At 46.6% G+C, this 16,908-nt stretch overlaps 1 protein-coding gene across 2 annotated transcripts in view; it reads left to right on the forward strand.

The window, feature by feature from the left end:
• Positions 1-16,908, forward strand: part of NUP37 (nucleoporin 37) — a 145,525-nt gene that overhangs the window by 18,549 nt on the left and 110,068 nt on the right. The window lies entirely within an intron of this gene.

The raw sequence follows: 16,908 nt of genomic DNA on the forward strand, positions 1-16,908 counted from the left end.
ACCCATAATGGTAGTGCAAACTATTCCCGGAAGGATTCCACTTGTGCTGTTAATCAATCCTAGCTACAGAAACCTTATTTATTTTTTATTTTTTTAGGTATTTTTTATTTGGTTGTGGTCATATTGCCAGATAATCACACACATTGCAATCGAGTTGGATTGGATATGTGAGCAGTTGGACTTGCACATGGAATTATAATGGTCCATTTAGATTAAAATGGTATACCATTAGAAAATGGCTGAACATGTTATTCTGTTGTTTATTGGCTGTCCAATCACCTCACAAACGTGATAGGGATTAGTCACTGTATTAACTGTTTTGATCTTTTAAAATTGGCCCACACACTGTACAACACTTGGACAGATGGATCAAGTGAAATATGCCCATATGTATACAGCATTCAATCCATGTTCAGATCACCACCACCACCACCACCACCACCACCATACTTAATGGAGAATTGTACAGCCTAATCTTCACACATGATAGGGATGCGTTTACGATCCAGGTGGTAAGTTCTGCGGTTAGGTTTAGGGCTAGGCACTAGGAGGAGGGTTTGGCAGTGGGTGGGGGGTTTGACGGTTTCAGTTAGTCAGGGGTGGATTGGGGTTAAAATACTCACCGTTATCAGTCAGGGTGCCGTTGTCTGCAGTCTACCAATCTGTATTTCAGCCACCTGGATATCGATACTATCCCTACTGATGTTGCTGGCAGTATTGATAGGTTGTCCCCTTGTTTGCAAACGTGATATTGTAAATTAGTTTTCTGCACCGTGGACATACAGATGTGTTCTCATACATCTTACCTCAATACACCACTCAGCCGAAGATCCCTGGCGTCGGCTCTACTAATGTCTGGCGTGTGTTTTTTTTTGTTTTTGTTTTTTTACAAAAATGCGTCTTTTTCACATCACTGTGACTAGGACACGCAAACAGCTTTATGCAGAAAAAAATTATATGCAGTATGCCTATATTGTGTGTGCTACTGTGGCTGTATCTGCATGCGAAATGCTACATTACATTAATTTCCAAGAAAACACTGTAACGTACTATTTCATATGCAGATAAAGGCGTAGTCGCACACAGAATATAGGCATGCCGCATATCATTATAATCAGCATAAGCTGCTTGTGTGTCATATTCGCATCGCAATGCGACTAAGACACAAAGATGCTTGGCGCCACCGAGTCATGATTAGAAGACCTATTTAATGTGACTGCAAAAAGGATGTAGGAGGACACATCTGTATGCAGCAAATGCATGTCACTTTTCATTTGCCACTGTGTATTTATCTTTGACCAGTTCTACTTTTTCTGGTATTTATCAGATTTCAGTAACTGCTTATCTCTTATGTGTTGGTTTGTTTTCCTTGCAAATCACTCCTTTATTTTGCAGCAAAAAACACATTTTGTCTCTGAAATGTCTTTTGTTATCTGTATCCTGTGTTTTTTTTTTTTTTTTTTGGCCTATGTTTCCCATTGAGGAGAGTACGTTGTACTTCCTAGGTAGTCCATTTCTCTTTAATCAATGCTGGTGGGATTGTAGGCTGGGTTAGAGTATGACACCTAAAACTACTGTAACTTTAAATGTAAGCTCCTCCCCTGCCTTCCCATCATGACTGTGTTCTTTGGGTGCCTCATAGAGAGATGGCACATTTTGGGAGCCTCTCTTATATATATATATATTTAATTATGTATTTTTGTTGTAACTTTTTCCTTGCTTTTTTGGGGAGGGAGGACAGGGCAGAGGAGTGCGCATATCAGGGACTCCCGCGCCCTCCCCCACCGCCCACAGACTACTACTGTCTATGGAGACTGTCTGGACCATGGGACACTGCGCATGCTCACCCTTATAGAGGGTGCAGGAGCAGGTATCCGTTTGGATGGTCGACAGTCATTAGCTCGACCACTATTGGTCAACATGGACACATGGTCGACACATGAAAATGGTCGGCACCTGAAAAGGTCGACATGAGGTTTTCAAATTTTTTTTGTGTTTTGGGGAACTTTTCCATACTTTACGATCCACGTGGACTACGATTGGGAACTGTAATCTGTGCCGAGCGCAGCGGTAGCAGAGCGAGGCACCTTGCCCGAAGCATGGCGAGCCATGTGAGGGGACCCGGTGCACTAATTGGGGTTCCCTGTCACTTTACGCAAAAAATGACACCCAAAAAAAAAAAAAAAAAAATCATGTCGACCATTTGCCAGTGTCGACCAATAGTGGTCGACCTAATGACTGTCGACCATAACATGGTCGACTATTCATACCGGAACCCAGGAGCAGCAGCGCTGTCCTGAATGGCAGCGCCATCTTGTGGGGGGGTTTAAGTAGGCAGCTCCATAATCTGAGCACACCACGGACAGGTAGTCAGGCTATAGGCTTGAAGAAGGAACATCCTAGTTCCGAAACGTGTCAGAGAAATTTGGCACTTTCCTTAGGTAAAGGTAAAGGACTTGTATGCCATTTTTTTGGATATAGAACCTTTTTCTCCATCTGTACCATTCATATTTCTCCCCCCCCCCCCCCCCTTTTTTTTTTCCATTTGAGGGGTGTGTGGTGTAGTAGACCCTGCCAACATAGATTATTTCTGTTTTTTGTGGCCTATGGTATAGTGGAAATATTTTATATATTTTTTTATATTTTTATGTAAATAAATTTGGCTTATACCCAACTTTGCATGGACTTTCTCGTTGGTGTGCTCCATTAATCCTGAACAGAGAATAGCTGGACCGTTTCCAGTCCTGTTTTGGGAAAGGAGTGCAAGAAAGATACCTTTTGATGCATATAGGGCATTTACCAAAGGTAGGCCATATACCAATAAGTTAAGTAGAAGACCATTTTTAATGTTATGAATTCTGAAGATTTCAAAGAAACCTTGATGTGCACATAGGGCATTGCCCAAAGGTCAGTTGGGGACAGTCAACGCGAATAGATATATATATATATATATATATATATATATATATATGAATATTTCTCTATCGTCCTAGTGGATGCTGGGGTTCCTGAAAGGACCATGGGGAATAGCGGCTCCGCAGGAGACAGGGCACAAAAGTAAAGCTTTCCGATCAGGTGGTGTGCACTGGCTCCTCCCCCTATGACCCTCCTCCAAGCCAGTTAGATTTTTGTGCCCGGCCGAGAAGGGTGCAATCTAGGTGGCTCTCCTAAAGAGCTGCTTAGAAAAGTTTAGCTTAGGTTTTTTATTTTACAGTGAGTCCTGCTGGCAACAGGATCACTGCAACGAGGGACTTAGGGGAGAAGAAGTGAACTCACCTGCGTGCAGGATGGATTGGCTTCTTGGCTACTGGACATCAGCTCCAGAGGGACGATCACAGGTACAGCCTGGATGGTCACCGGAGCCTTGCCGCCGGCCCCCTTGCAGATGCTGAAATAAGAAGAGGTCCAGAATCGGCGGCAGAAGACTCCTCAGTCTTCTAAAGGTAGCGCACAGCACTGCAGCTGTGCGCCATTTTCCTCTCAGCACACTTCACACGGCAGTCACTGAGGGTGCAGGGCGCTGGGAGGGGGGCGCCCTGGGAGGCAAATGAAAACCTATTTTGGCTAAAAATACCTCACATATAGCCTCCGGAGGCTATATGGAGATATTTAACCCCTGCCAGAATCCGTTAAGAGCGGGAGACGAGGCCGCCGAAAAAGGGGCGGGGCCTATCTCCTCAGCACACAGCGCCATTTTCCCTCACAGAAAGGCTGGAGGGAAGGCTCCCAGGCTCTCCCCTGCACTGCACTACAGAAACAGGGTTAAAACAGAGAGGGGGGGCACTAATTTGGCGTTAGAAATATATAAAAAAGATGCTATAAGGGAAAACACTTATATAAGGTTGTCCCTATATAATTATAGCGTTTTTGGTGTGTGCTGGCAAACTCTCCCTCTGTCTCTCCAAAGGGCTAGTGGGTCCTGTCCTCTATCAGAGCATTCCCTGTGTGTGTGCTGTGTGTCGGTACGTGTGTGTCGACATGTAGGAGGACGATGTTGGTGAGGAGGCGGAGCAATTGCCTGTAATGGTGATGTCACTCTCTAGGGAGTCGACACCGGAATGGATGGCTTATTTAGGGAATTACGTGATAATGTCAACACGCTGCAAGGTCGGTTGACGACATGAGACGGCCGACAAACAATTAGTACCGGTCCAGACGTCTCAAAAACACCGTCAGGGGTTTTAAAACGCCCGTTTACTTTAGTCGGTCGACACAGACACAGACAGGGACACTGAATCCAGTGTCGACGGTGAATAAACAAACGTATTCCTTATTAGGGCCACACGTTAAAGGCAATGAAGGAGGTGTTACATATTTCTGATACTACAAGTACCACAAAAGAGGGTATTATGTGGGATGTGAAAAAACTACCATAGTTTTTCCTGAATCAGATAAATTAAATAAAGTGTGTGATGATGCGTGGGTTCCCCCCGATAGAAAATTATGGGCGGTATACCCTTTCCCGCCAGAAGTTAGGGCGCGTTGGGAAACACCCCTTAGGGTGGATAAGGCGCTCACACGCTTATCAAAACAAGTGGCGGTACCGTCTATAGATAGGGCCGTCCTCAAGGACCAGCTGACAGGAGGCTGGAAAATATCATAAAAAGTATATACACACATACTGGTGTTATACTGCGACCAGCGATCGCCTCAGCCTGGATGTGCAGAGCTGGGGTGGCTTGGTCGAATTCCCTGACTAAAAATATTGATACCCTTGACAGGGACAGTATTTTATTGACTATAGAGCATTTAAAGGATGCATTTCTATATATGCGAGATGCACAGAGGGATATTTGCACTCTGGCATCAAGAGTAAATGCGATGTCCATAACTGCCAGAAGATGTTATGGACACGACAGGGGTCAGGTGATGCAGATTCCAAACGGCACAAAGGTGTATTGCCGTATAAAGGAAGAGGAGTTATTTGGGGTCGGTCCATCGGACCTGGTGGCCACGGCAACTGCTGGAAAATCCACCGTTTTTACCCTAAGTCACATCTCTGCAGAAAAAGACACCGTCTTTTCAGCCTCAGTCCTTTCGTCCCTATAAGATCATATCTGCCCAGGGATAGAGGAAAGGGAAGAAGACTGCAGCAGGCAGCCCATTCCCAGGAACAGAAGCGTTCCACCGCTTCTGACAAGTTCTCAGCATGGCGCTGAGACCGTACAGGACCCCTGGATCCTACAAGTAGTATCCCAGGGGTACAGATTGGAATGTCGAGACGTTTCCCCTTCGCAGGCTCCTGAAGTCTGCTTTACCAAGGTCTCCCTCCGACAAGGAGGCAGTATGGGAAAAAATTCACAAGCTGTATTCCCAGCAGGTGATAATTAAATTACCCCTCCTACTACAAGAAAAGGGGTATTATTCCACACTATATTGTGGTACTGAAGCCAGAAGGCTAGGTGAGACTTATTCTAAATCTAAAAATTTTTTGAACACTTACAAAGGTTCAAATCAAGATGGAGTCACTCAGAGCAGTGATAACGAACAGGAAGAAGGGGACTATATAGTGTCCCGGGACATCAGGGATGCTTACCTCTATGTCCCAAATTTGCCCTTCTCACTAAGGGTACCTCAGGTTCGTGGTGCGGAACTGTCACTATCCGTTTCAGACGCTGCCGTTTGGATTGTCCACGGCACCCCGGGTCTTTACTAAGGTAATGGCCGAAATGATGATTCTTCTTCGAAGAAAAGGCGTCTTAATTATCCCTTACTTGGACGATCTCCTGATAAGGGCATAGTCCAGGGAACAGTTGGAGGTAGGAGTAGCACTATCTCGGATACTGCTACAACAGCACGGGTGGATTCTAAATATTCCAAAATCGCAGCTGATCCCGACGACACGTCTGCTGTGCCTAGGGATGATTCTGGACACAGTCCAGAAAAAGGTGTTTCTCCCGAAAGAGAAAGCCAGGGAGTTATCCGAGCTAGTCAGGAACCTCCTAAAAACAGTGCATCATTGCACAAGGGTCCTGGTAGAAAATGGTGGCTTCCTACGAAGCAATTCCATTCGGCAGATTTCACGCAAGAACTTTTCAGTGGGATCTGCTGGACAAATGGTCCGGATCGCATCTTCAGATGCATCAGCGGATAACCCTATATCCAAGGACAAGGGTGTCTCTCCTGTGGTGGTTATAGAGTGCTCATCTTCTAGAGGGCCGCAGATTCGGCATTCAGGATTGGATGCTGGTGACCACGGAGCCCAGCCCGAGAGGCTGGGGAGCAGTCACACAAAGAAAAAATTTTCCAGGGAGTGTGATCAAGTCTGGAGACTTTTCTCCACATAAATATACTGGAGCTAAGGGTAAATTTATAATGCTCTAAGCTTAGCAAGACCTCTGCTTCAAGGTCAGCCGGTATTGATCCAGTGGGAAAAACATCACGGCAGTCGCCCACGTAAACAGACAGGGCGACACAAGAAGCAGGAGGGCAATGGCAAAAACTGCAAGGACTTTTCGCTGGGCGGAAAATCATGTGATAGCACTGTCAGCAGTGTTTCATCCCGGGAATGGAAACTGGGAAGCAGACTTCCTCAGCAGGCACGACCTCCACCCGGGAGAGTGGAAACTTCATCGGGAAGTTTTTTCCACATGATTGTAAACCGTTGGGAAATACCAAAGGTGGACATGATGGCGTCCCGTCTGAACAAAAAACGGGACAGGTATTGCGCCAGGTCAAGAGACCCTCAGGCAATAGCTGTGGACGTTCTGGTAACACCGTGGGTGTACCAGTCGGTGTATGTGTTCCCTCCTCTGCTTCTCATACCTAAGGTGCTGAGAATTATAAGACGTAGAGGAGTAAGAACTATACTCATGGCTCCGGATTGGCCAAGAAGGACTTGGTACCCGGAACTTCAAGAGATGTTTACAGAGGTCTTATGGCCTCTGCCGCTAAGAAGGGACTTGCTTCAGCAAGTACCATGTCTGTTCCAAGACTTACCGCAGCTGCGTTTGTTGGCATGGCGGTGGAACGCCGGATCCTAAGGGAAAAAGGCATTCCGGAAGAGGTCATTCCTACCCTGGTCAAAGCCAGAAAGGAGGTGACCGCACAACATTATCACCACATGTGGCGAAAATATGTTGCGTGGTGTGAGGCCAGGAAGGCCCCACAAAGAAATTTCAACTCGGTCGATTCCTGCATTTCCTGCAAACAGGAGTGTCTATGGGCCTCAAATTGGGGTCCATTAAGGTTCAAATTTCGGCCCTGTCAATTTTCTTCCAGAAAGAATTGGCTTCAGTTCCTGAAGTCCAGAACTTTGTCAAGGGAGTATTGCATATACAACCCTCTTTTGTGCCTCCAGTGGCACTGTGGGATCTCAACGTAGTTCTGGGATTCTTCAAATCACATTGGTTTAAAACCAGTCAAATCTGTGGATTTGAAGCATCTCACATGAAAAGTGACCATGTTCTTGGCCCTGGCCTGGACCAGGCGAGTGTCAAATTGGTGGTTTTTTTCTCAAAAAAGCCCATATTTGTTGTCCATTCTGGCAGGGCAGAGCTGCGGACTCGTCCCCAGTTCTCTCCCTAAGGTGGTGTCAGTGTTTCACCTGAACCAGCTTATTGTGGTGCCTTGCACCTACTAGGGACTTGGAGGACTCCAAGTTGCTAGATGTTGTCAGGGCCCTGAAAATATAGGTTCCAGGACGGCTGGAGTCAGGAAAACTGACTTGCTGTTATCCTGTATGCACCCAACAAACTGGGTGCTCTTGCTTTTAAGCAGACTATTGCTAGTTGGATGTGTAATACAATTCAGCTTGCACATTCTGTGGCAGGCCTGCCACAGCCAAAATATGTAAATGCCCATTCCACAAGGAAGGTGGGCTCATCTTGGGCGGCTGCCCGAGGGGTCTCGGCTTTACAACTTTGCCGAGCGGTTATTTAGTCAGGGGCAAACACGTTTGTAAAATCCTACAAATTTGATACCCTGGCTAAGGAGGACCTGGAGTTCTCTCATTCGGTGCTGCAGAGTCATCCGCACTCTCCCGCCCGTTTGGGAGCTTTGGTATAATCCCCATGGTCCTTTCAGGAACCCCAGCATCCACTAGGACGATAGAGAAAATAAGAATTTACTTACCGATAATTCTATTTCTCGGAGTCCGTAGTGGATGCTGGGCGCCCATCCCAAGTGCGGATTATCTGCAATACTTGTACATAGTTACAAAAATCGGGTTATTATTGTTGTGAGCCATCTTTTCAGAGGCTCCGCTGTTATCATACTGTTAACTGGGTTTAGATCACAAGTTGTACGGTGTGATTGGTGTGGCTGGTATGAGTCTTACCCGGGATTCAAAATTCCTCCCTTATTGTGTACGCTCGTCCGGGCACAGTACCTAACTGGCTTGGAGGAGGGTCATAGGGGGAGGAGCCAGTGCACACCACCTGATCGGAAAGCTTTACTTTTGTGCCCTGTCTCCTGCGGAGCCGCTATTCCCCATGGTCCTTTCAGGAACCCCAGCATCCACTACGGACTCCGAGAAATAGAATTATCGGTAAGTAAATTCTTATTATTTAATGTATGAATATATTCTTTTCTCTTCCCTGAGGATTGACATTGTTGAAGTCTGACAGAAAGAGATTTGTATATACGTATAACAGCGCTTGGGAGCCGTCCTATTTTTTAGGCTATAGGGCAGGCATTCCCAACCACGGTCCTCAAGGCACACCAACAGTGCAGATTTTAGTGATATCCAGGCTCCAGCACAGGTGACTTAATTAGTAGCTCAGTTATTTTGATTTAACCATCTGTGCTGCAGCCTGGATATCACTAAAACCTGCATTGTTGGTGTGCCTAGAGGACCGTGGTTGAAAATGCCTGATATAGGGCATACCAAGTGCTTTCCCCTCACAGTGTAATAGCACTTCTGCACAGTGCTACCACGGTGTGTAGTGGGTAGAGCCTAACGGTGCTGGTCTCACCTGCTCAGACTGATTTAAAACAGTCATGCTTACTATGCTGCACTGGAGAAGTGAAACTCTTTTGGGACCTGCATGGAATTGTGGCTATTGCAAGTCTTCTCCTGTTTTGTGTCCATTCAAGCTGTGAGCCTAGGTCTTAGGGTGAGATGTACTAAGCAGTGAGCGAGTGGAGAAGTTGCTCATGGCAACCAATCAGCATTGAAGTACCACTTAAAATTTGCATACTTCAAAATTATACGGAGCAGCTGATTGGTTGCCATGAACAACTTCTCTGCTGGCTCACTTTTTCACGCTTTTCACTGCTTACTGTAGTACAATTCTCCCTAGCTAGTCTGCTGTTAGTACGGTCAGATCATTCTGAATCGTGTGCTGCAGTTCTGGTTCCAGCCAGTGGTGCTGCCCTTTGGGCATTCTTGCAGATTTGGTTCTTGGTGAGTGATTGCTTAATTAGCAAGCATGGACTACACCTGTGTGCTAGCTTTTTAGTCTGCTTAGGCCCAACATTTTTTGCTGGGTCATTAATGTTTTCTATTCTGTCGTGTGAGAAGATTGCTGGTTCTGTTTATGCGTGCAGTCCTTGTTTTCTGGAAACAAAGTTTTGTTAAATACCATGTTTGCTGTTATGCAAGGGAGTGTGCTTTTTATGTCCGTTTTGATTCCTGTGCCTGCTTATCCTAGAGAACACTGTTGCGTGAATCCAGGTACCCCTTGGTAAGCTTATATTCAGCCTCTTCAGAGTTCATCTGTCTTATCAAGTATCTGCATATCAAGTATTTCATTAACCATTGCGTCTTTACCAGAATTGGTGATCTTTGACCCGTTTTGCTTTTTCTGGTAGTTCTGTTATGTCATAGGGGATACTGGGAATCCATTTAGTACCATGGGGTATAGACTGGTCCACTTGGAGCCATGGGCACTTTAAGAAATTGATAGTGGCCCTCATTCCGAGTTGTTCGCTCGCTGCCGTTTTTCGCAGCATAGAGATCAGGTGAAAAACCGGCATTTTTGCGCATGCCCTAAGTACTTTCACACAAAACTTTGTAGTTTTACACAGGCTCGAGCGACGCTTTTCAGTTGCTCTGCTGATCGGTGTGTGATTGACAGGAAGTGGGTGTTTCTGGGCGGAAACGGACCATTTTCCGGGAGTGTGCTAAAAAACGCAGGCGTGTCAGGCTAAAACGCAGGAGTAGCTGGGGAAACGGGGGAGTGGCTGGCCGAACGCAGGGCGTGTTTGTGACGTCAAATCGGGAACTAAACCGTCTGCAGTGATCGCAATCTAGGAGTAGGTCTGGAGCTACTCAAACTGCAGGAAAAGATTTTCAAGCAATTCTGCTAATCTTTCGTTCGCACTTCTGCTAAGCTAAGATACAGTCCCAGAGGGCGGCGGCCTAGCGTTTGGATTGCTGCTAAAAACAGCGAGCGATCAACTCTGAATGAGGGCCAGTGTGCGCTGGCCCCTCCCTCTATGCCCCTCCTACCAGACTCGGTTTAGAAAATGTGCCCGGAGGAGCCGGTTACGTCTCTGGAAGCTTCTTAAGAGTGTTCTGCATTTATTTTCTGTTTTTGTTGTTTTCAGACAGGAGTGGATGGCACCAGCCTGCCTGCTTCATGGGACTTGAGGGGGGGCCCAACCTCTCTCAGGATTAATGGTCTCGTTCCCCGCTGACAGGACACTAGCTCCTGAGGGAACTATTCGCAAGCCCCACCACGACGAGCGTACATTCCCGCAGTACGCCGCCACACCTAACAGAGCCAGAAGAAAGAAGAGTGGTGAGTACTAAGCTGGCGTCCCAGTTAGTGGATCGCCGGCCATTATGGCGGCATGAGGGTACGGAGACGCACTGCTTCTAAACGGGGTGGACTGCGTCTTCTGCTGTGTAAGGACACAGACACTGAACAGCGGACACAGTACCCAGACTGGCAATAAAGCCATAAAAGGAATCTGTCTCCATTTTATGCACTTAGACACATACAGCCAGTATAAAAAAGAGCGGGAAGACTGCGCGCCATTAAAGGGGCAGGGCTTCACTATGAGCGGATCCAACAGCTCACCAGCGCCATTTTCCCTCTGCAGCTGACAGACACTGACTGACAGGGACGCGCAGCTCCTCTGGAGAGAATACAGTTTACCTCAGTGATACCAGGGGGTCATAGCAGGGGGGAGCGATTATTAGTGTACTAAATCCCTAATCTAGGTACTTAGTCTGCGACCCGGCTAAGCTTGGCATTAGCCTTAAGGGCACCGTGTGCTGGTTCCATACTCCCTCTGTGTCTCCCTGGAAGGCTTCTTTGTGGGTTAATTGTACATTTAACCTTTTCCCGTGTGTGTGCTGTCAATATTACAGTATGTCAGGCAAAGAGTGTGTTTCATGTAAGGCACAGTGTTCCTCTTCACCAGGGGGTTCACTAGTGTGTACTCAGTGTAGTGTCCCTTCTCAGGCTGGTGGGGTAGAACCAGCATGGCTGGACTCCATTAGGGGAATGATTTCTACAATCTCGGCTAAGTTATCTCGGACCAAGAAAGAGATGCAATACTTAACTCAATCTATGACTGAGTTTATGAAAAAAGACTCTGTACCCAAACCAGTGTCTCAGTCCCCTGCCATTTATTCAAAAAAACGCACTTTGGCCCATATCCTACAGTCTGACTCGGATGATGAGGGATCAGAAATAGAGGAGCGTGAGGTGGACTCAGAGGTGGGAGAGGGTACTCTGTCGCAGGGAATAGAGGCTCTCATAGAAGCTATCAGAGAAGTTCTGCATATCCCTGATAAGGTGACAGAGGAGAGTGAGGAGTCCTATTTTAATATAAAAAAAAGAAATCCTCAGCCACTTTTCCTGTGTTAAAGGATCTAAATACCCTGTTTGAAGAACCGTGGCTTCGTCCTGATAGGAAATTTAAAATCCGTAAATGGTTGTTATCCTTTCTTTTTGCTCCTGAGGATAGGAAAAAATGGGAATATCCACGGATAGTGGATGCCTCAGTATCTAGGCTTTCACAAAAAATTGTATTGCCTGTCCCGGGTGCAGCCTCCCTAAAATATGCAGCTGATTGTAAAATTGAGACTACGCTCAAATCCTTGTATACAGCTTCTGCGGTGGCCCAGAGACCCACTATAGCATGTGGGTGGATTACAAGAGCCATTGCCAAAAGGTTGGGTAACCGGATTGAAGGGTTAGACAACTTGCCTCAGGAGGAGGTTATCTTGTTCCTACAGCATATACAGGACTTTGCAAATTTTATGGTGGAAGCCATAAAAGAAATAGGCTTGCCTAATGCACGCACTACGGCTATGGCAGTGTCTGCATGCAGGGTTCTATGGCTACGCCAGTGGACTGCGGATGTGGACTCAAGGAAAGGCGTGGAAGGCCTCCCTTTCACAGGCAAGGCCTTTTTTGGAGATGAACTAGACAAATGAATCTCCAAAGCTACTGCGGGTAAGTCCACATACCTTCCTGCTGCAGCTCCCCCAGCTAGGAATGCCTACTCAGGTCCCAATTTACAATCCTTTCATTTGACAAGTTTAGGGGCAATCCCAGAGGTTCTTCTACAGCCACCAGAGGTGTTAGAGGTAAACCACGCAAACCAGCAACTGTCTGTTCACAGGAACAGGGCTCAAGCTCTGCTTCCTCAAAACCTTCAGCATGGCAGTGGACCGCGATGCCTTGAAGACTGGCAGGTGGAAACCCGGCTAAAATTCTTCAGTCACATCTGGACAAGTTCGTGCCAGGATCCCTGGGTCATAGATCTTATTTCCCAGGGCTACAGACTGGAGTTCTAGAAGCTCCCACCTCACAGATTCTTCAAATCAGGCTTACCAGTTTCACAAAAGGCAAGTATAACTTTACAGGACGCCATTCAAAAACTGGGCTCAAGTTATTGTTCCAGTTCCACCTGATCTGCAAAACAAAGGGTACTATTCCAACTTGTTTATAGTACCGAAACCAGACTTTTCGGTAAGACTGATTCTGAACCTCAAGTCATTGAACCTGTACGTAACGAGTGTTCAAATTCAAGATTGAGTCTCTGAGAGCAGTGATCTCGGGTCTCGAGGAGGAGGAATTCCTAGTGTCTCTGTATATCAAGGATGCATACCTTCACATTCCGATCTGGCCGCCTCATCTGGCTTCTCAATGGTTTGCACTGCAGGACTGTCACTACCAGTTCCAGGCCCTGCCATTTGGTCTCTCCACAGCACCGAGGGTGTTCACCAAAATGATGGCAGAGATGTTTCTAATCCGCAAACGGAGTGAACATAATTCCGTACATGGACGATCCTCTGATAAAGACACCGTCCAGCGAGCGGTTGTTGGACAGCATTGGCCTCTACCAGACTACTCCTGGATCACGGGTGGATTCTGACCCTACCAAAATCTCGCCTAGAACCAACACAGTGGTTTCCTTTCCTTGGAATGATACTGGACAGAGTCTCAAAGTGTTCCTTCCCTTGGAATAGGTAATGGTAATCCAGTCGATGGTTCGGGCTGTCCTGAAGCCAACCCAGATCTCTGTGCATCTGTGCATTCGCCCTCCTGGGGAAAATGGTGGCCTCTTACGAGGCGCTTCAGAATGGAAGGTTTCATGCGAGGCCCTTCCAGCTAGATCTGTTGGACAAATGGTCCGGATCGCAACTTCACATGCTCCAGAGGATCAGTCTGTCGCCAAAAGCCAGGATATCCATCCTGTGGTGGCTCCAGACTTCTCGCCTAATCGAGGGTCGGAGGTTCGGGATTCAGAATTGGATTCTGCTAACCACAGACGCACGCCACAGTGGTTGGGGCGCAGTCACCCAGGGGGTGCAGTTTCAGGGAAGATGGTCAAGTCAGGAAGTTCCAATAAACGTTCTGCAGCTCCAAAATGTCCACAATTTTGAAATCCTCCTCAATATGATGATTTCGCAAGTGAAATAATTATTTCCAGCTGTGGATCTTTTAAAACGTGTCAGTGAGTAATGAACACATCTGTGCACCTGCTAGGTGACCTGGAAAACATGAACTGTTGGGGGTCATTGAGCACTGAGTTTGGGAATCACTGATATAGAGTCTTCCTCTTGTAATGGCTTTGGAAGACCTCTTTGTCGCTGTGCGCCTCTCACTCAACTGCTTAGTGGTGGATTCCCAAGCGGAGGATGAGGGTCCATTCATGCGTTTCTGCAAAAAGGTGGTTACTTTCCATTCTTCTTTGGATCTGTTCAGTATCATCGAGGAGGCATGGAAGATGCTAGATAAGAAGTTCTCGGTTCCTTGCAAATTTGCTTCGCTTTATCCGCTGCCAGCGGATCATGTGTATAGGTTGGAACTGCCTCCCCAGGTTAACGCTGTGGTTACGCGTTTAGCAAAGTATTGTGCTTTTCCTGCGCAGTGTGCTCTTCCTGTGCATGGCTCTGCGTCCTTTAAAGATCCACTAGATAAAAGTTGGAAGGTTATCTCAAGTCCATTTTTATAGGCTCTTGGGTTGTTATCCGACCTTTATTAGCCTCGGCTTGGGTGGCTCGAGCCATGGAAACTTGAATCAACAAACTCATGGTGGACATCACAGTAGCAGGCACCAGCTCTCTCTTCTCATTAGATCCCTCCAACATATGCTGGGTACACACTGGAGCGACGGGCATTCATTTCAACATCACAACGAATGCCCATCCGCCCATATTGTGTGTACACACTGGAACGACTCTATTGAAAGATGGAATGATCATGTTCCATCCTTCATTCGCATACTATAGGAGGGATGTAGTCATGTGAAGGTCACTATACCGACGCCGGAATCCCGAGCGCTGGGCAGCCTGACAGTCGACATACCAACTGACAGGGCTGTTTCCACTCGTGGATGTCCATGACACCTGTAGAATGGGAATAGAACCTGCAGCACACCGGGCCTACGGTGTGGCGAGTGCAGCGAGCCCGCAAGTGCACTTGTTGCCGGTATGTCATAGCGGACCCTTTTTAAGCGCCTTTTTTTGCTTTTAGTATGTTGTGTGTAATTTTGTCTCAATGTCTGGAAACCTTCTTCGTTTTAGAAAAATCATTATTTTAAGCGGCGGATTCAGTTAGCTGCGGTGGTTACGTGCGACTAAAGGTCTGGGTTTAATGGCCAGAGCTATGTAATTATTATGCAAATTCCCTGCACTGCTTATGTTAACCCATAGATTCCAGGTTAAGTGCCATAATCCATAGTCTACTCCACGCGTTTAGCACCAGAGGGTGCATTTAATGTGGATTTTTACTCGCCCCTCCTGGAGGAAAATTCTGCACTAAAGTGCACCCTCTGGGGCTTACCGCACGGGCTTGCAGCACTAATTGAATAAGTCAGGGCTGAGCTTTATCCTGCAACTTATCTGTCCCTAAATCTTCTTCACATTGATTATTTGTATCCAGTTTCCAATATTATTCACTATGCTATGCAATTGTATTGTAGATTTATTTTAAAAGTAATTTTTGCAGAGCTGGAAATCTGTTGCTAATCTTGATCTCCTATGCGTGGAGGGTTTAGCTACAATTTACTTCCATTTGGAACTTGTAGCATAACGAGAACAGGGGTCTGTGTATTAAGCCTTGGAGAGAGATAAAGTGGACGGAGATAAAGTACCAGCCAGTCAGCTCCTAACTGCCATGTTACAGGCTGTGTTTGAAAAATGACATTTAGGAGCTGATTGGCTGGTACTTAAGTCCGTCCACTTTATCTCTCTCAAAGGCTTAGTACAGTACATCTGCCCCTATATCAGTGACCGGAATCAACTGTAGCACTTAGTCATCTTGTGCCCTGGAACGGGGGACAGAAAGAAGAGTTGCTGACTAGTGGGGGTGCACTGGAGACCAGGATTGCAGAGGAAAAGAAGCTAAGCTAGTCGGGAGATCTACAGTATGTGATTCCCCTGCGAGGCTGCTACTCCAGGGTGGGGGAGGAGGGGACGCACACAACCCCCATGCTGGTAACTAGAACCTGTAATGGTAAAGTGCTGGCAGAGGGTGCTTCTGGCACTTATGATCCCAGCCTGCTGCTTCCTATTCACAGACAACATGCCTGCAACCGCAATCATCAGCACCAGCGGGTCCCCTGTAGACAATGTACTTTCTGTAACCACCGCATCCCCCACGCCCTGCTTAGTCTTCAGTAACCCCCTCTCAGCTGTACCTGCCGCTTGCTTCTTTATTTAGCCCAGCCACTTAGCATTCACCACCTGGCTTCATAAATATCTGCCCTCCTTGCCTCACATAGCGCTGTCCATCTTAAGAGGAGAGAAGACACAGCCCAGGGATCGCGTTGATGTTTTCCCTCCTCCACTACTGTAGCTTGCCGCTGCCTGTCAGTTGTTTGACAGGCGTAGCAGAGCGGGGAAAAAAGCCTTTCCAGGCCGGCGCCTCTCTGCATTGCAGACTACGCCGAGCGGGAAGTGCAGGCTCAGACCCCAGTGATGACACTTGTAAAATAGATGAATGAGGTCCTAAGTAACCTCAAAAAAATATGGTTTGGCCATTTAGACCCAATGTCTATCTTAATGGACAACGATATGCTAGCATTGTAGCTTGTACACCAAAACCTTGTGATTCAGTCTAATTCGATAGTTTGATACTCTAGCAACTCCAATTACTGTTGGCATAATGATTTTGCCGAAATTTTATTGTTAAAGTATGAAATTTTACTTGTAAAGTGGGATACTCACCCCGTGGCAAAATTTCTGGGCAAAGCCATCTTTTCAACCTCGCAGTGACAGTTAGAGCCGGTGCTGCCATCTGCCGGAAAATTTTCACAGTATTTTCGCACATTTAAACGGATATTGAGAATTGAATGGCAACCGTCAGCGCAATACAGTGTAAGCAATACATTTTTCTTAATAATGTCTATTCAAATGGACAGTGGGTCATAAATATTTAAATATGATTCCCACATCTAAACACTTTTATGTGTTTATTTTAATTTAAGGCCAACTTCACTTTTATTAAACATACACAGTCTCCCTAATGACATGCATAGTCATAATTTACTTCCCTTTCC

This window comes from Pseudophryne corroboree, chromosome 6, assembly GCF_028390025.1.
Source record: "Pseudophryne corroboree isolate aPseCor3 chromosome 6, aPseCor3.hap2, whole genome shotgun sequence".
Taxonomy (NCBI): Eukaryota; Metazoa; Chordata; class Amphibia; order Anura; family Myobatrachidae; genus Pseudophryne; species Pseudophryne corroboree.